The sequence below is a fragment of the Octodon degus genome, unplaced genomic scaffold (assembly GCF_000260255.1).
Source record: "Octodon degus isolate 3935 unplaced genomic scaffold, OctDeg1.0 scaffold00015, whole genome shotgun sequence".
NCBI lineage: Eukaryota > Metazoa > Chordata > Mammalia > Rodentia > Octodontidae > Octodon > Octodon degus.
In genome coordinates, this window is record NW_004524591.1 from 18,932,123 (window position 1) to 18,935,750 (window position 3,628).

The following is a 3,628-nucleotide window of genomic DNA, read 5'->3' on the forward strand; positions in this document are numbered from 1 at the left end:
CCAAGCCATGCCCCACTGAAAAAGCTGCTCTTTTACACTAAGCCTGCTCTTATTTAAACTATAGTGATGAGTTGGTGAGATAGCTCAGCAGACTGAGCCAGTACTTTGGCAAGCACAGAGACCAGGATGCTATCCTTGGTCCCACACACCATGCCGGCCTCGCCCCCAGGGCACACTGAGCCAGCGACTGAGTCCAGATGTGGTGGTGAATGCCTATAATCCCAGTGCTGAGAAGGCTGAAAACTGGAGGATCACTACAAGTCCAAACTGTGTAGTAAGACCCTATATCAAATACATAAATGAAAATAAAAAATAATAAATAAATAGATAAATAAAATAAACTATGTTGAAGGTGACAGTGACCAAGTGCTGCATTTGAATCTATGTTTTTTGAGGAAGATGCATGTATTTACACTGTAGAGAACAGCCTGATGTTCTGCCATCCTAGGTCTCTGTTCACTAGTGTCCTTTTCTGATGAATTTAGCTCCCCTTGGAGTTCCCCATCAGGTGGGTTTAGTCTCTCAACAGTTCTGAAGATTTTGCTCAGGGCTGGCCACTGCAGGAAGAGCCCTCATTAACAAACTAGGGGTCTTAGGCCAGAGGAATGGGATGGAAGCGAGGAAAGCAGCAGTGAGGCCTGCTCCTCAGGGCATGGCCTGCTCCCCAGGGCAAAGCCTCCCTTGGAAAGCCTTCTGGCTTCCGCTTCGTATCACATGGCACCTCCTTTGTTCTTTCAGCTATAGTATGGTTCTGCCAGTGGATCCCAGGCTTACTCCATGTTCCTCAAAGAAAACAAACAGAAGTGAGATAAAACCTGACTCAGGGCTGCTCCCAATTCTGAAGAGAAATTTTTGAGACACCAGACAATGTTTTTTGGTTTTTTCTAAATTTTATTGAGAAGGGGCCGGGGAGATGGCTCAGTGGAATAAGCGCTTCCCTGGCAAGAACGAAGGCCTGAGTTCAATCCCCGGTCCCGCAAAAAATAAATAAATAAATAAATAAATAAATAAGTTTTATTGAAAAACAAATAGCAATGAGACAGTTTCAAAACAGGTTAGTAGGACAGTTACAATAATTAATACATTGCATATTGTTATCTTCATAGTAGTTATTCATAGTACAAGATGCACATGACATCCTGTCCAAACACTATTAGTACAAATCTTTCTTCTCATTGAATTAAGACAAAGTAGTTGTATATCTATCCTATTTTGTATATACAGATACAAAATGGTCCTTCATTTGTATCACCTTTTTTTGTTTAGTTTTGTCAGAGATGGGTATTCCATTGCCATTTAAATATTGTAGGTGCATGAAATCAGCAAAATAATCCAGTACAGTCCAGTAGTCCATAATAGTAGTGGGTTATCCATAGAACTGGCAATCCAGAAATGTTAAATAGCTAGAAATTTTTGGTCCATTCATGCCTAAACCCAAAACTTCCTTTGGTGTAGTGTCCATGTTATTTTCATGGTTAAGGAACTTAATGTTTCATTCCCATTCTAGAATATTTAACCAAATTGAAGTCTACACAGCAAAGTACCCAAGCCGCCTTTTATTTGTCACCCTTCTCTCTCCCTTCCCATTTCCATCTCCCTCCCCAAAGCAACCATCCCCACTACTTTGCTATACTGCTCACCCTCTACCTCTGCAGATTCAAGCAACTATATATCCAAAATACGGTTTGTAAAGTTCCAGAAAGGTTCAGACAGCAAACTTGAATGTGTCGTGTGCTGATTGCCACACTAAATCTACGCAAATGAAGTAATGTGTAGATAATGTATTAGGTGTAAAAAGCAATCTAGAGATAATTTTAAGGTAAATAAGAGGATATGCATAGATTATATAAGAATACTGTGCTGTTTTATCTTTAAAAAATGATCATCCTCGTATCTATAGGAGGAGGATACCCAAAGATACTGTAAGAAATACAAGTATATAATCTTCCAATTTTCTTTCTCTTTCTGCCTACTTCTTTCAAATTACATATTGCTATTTATGTACCCATATCAACTTCTTTTTATTCTGCCATCTACATTTAGTGGAATTGCACAACACATTTTTTTAACAATGATATTTTGAAAAGCTTTCACTGATTTGTATTATTACTAATGACCTTGGATAGACTGAATGGATCACAACCACTTTCTGATCTTCCATTCAGGGTGTTTCCAACAGTTGCAGGCTGACTTGTGCCCTAACCTAGTGCTTAAGAATGTGACCTTATTTGGAAAAGGTGTCTTTTAAATAGATAACTAAGATTAAACAAGGTTCTTGAGCTGAACCCTAATCTAATATAACTGGTGTCCTTGTAGGAAAGGCTGAGGAGGACACAGACACACCTAGAGGAAAGCAGAAGTGAGGACAGAGTACAGGCAGCCACTCACAAGCCACAAGAAAGACCTCAGAGCAAACACATCAGCCCTACAGGCCCCTTGGCCTTGGGCCTCCAGGCCCCAGACACATGAAGAAATCAACTCCTGCTGAGGAAATCACTCAGTCTGTGGAGTTTGCTGTGGAAGCCTGAGCCAGGCAGCACCCCAGCATGCTGCACCCACACAGCCCACTCACATGACTGAACTCTGGTGGGTAGTGGTGTGTATACATCTCTGTGTGCACATGTATTTCCCTAAGCTACACTGTTAGAAGAGAAGTCACAAGGGAAAGCCTATAAGGGACTTTTATTTTGATGAATTTTGTTATATTTGTTTTCCAAAAAGGTCTCATCAGTATCCACGTCTCCATATTTGCCAGACCTTGACAAACGAATCATTTAAATTTTTACTAGCAGTGCACACAATTTGATATTTCATTGGTTTATTTGATTACTAATGAAATGAGACTGAGAATTCTTAAGGCTTTTGGCCATTCAAAATGTTTCTGGTGGGAACCTGTTTATTTTTTTTCTGAATGTGTTATGCTGATGGTTTCTTGATCATTTCTAATTGATTAGAAGTCTGCTTTATATACTTTGAACTTTTTCTCTGTTATGTACTATATAACTTCTTTCCAACTTTGTTCCACTATTTCGAAATTTTAATTTATGACATCACAAAGTTTTTAAATTTTGTTTTGTATCATGCTAAATGAGGTCTTCTTAGTCTTAAAATTACAGTGAAAAAGTAAAATTTTTGTTTTGTATCATGCTAAATGAGGTCTTCCCTGTCTTAAAATTACAGTGAAAAAGTAAAATCTATTTTCTCCTGGGAATTCTTTGGATTTGTTTACAAGGTTAATGTCTTAAATCACTAGAAATCTATTATCTTCATAACTTGAACTGGAAGCCTAACTTGTTTCCTAAGCCATGAATCAATTACCCCAATATTATTTAATGAATAGACAGTGTTTTCAACCAATTTTTTTTTCTTTTTTTTTTGTATCTGGACTCAAACTCAGAAACTTGTACTTTCCAGGCAGATGCTTATACTGCTGAGCATCTTAAATGCTTATACTATCAATTAAAAGTTCCTACATATAGAGGCATACTTTCCATTTTGCACCTTTAATTTAGACCTAAACAAATGTTCATTGATTTAATTATGGCTTCTTAATGGCATATTGATTAGTAAAAGGGAAATTCTACTCTTCTAATTTTTCAAAAATTACTTAGTAGATTCTTTGTATTTT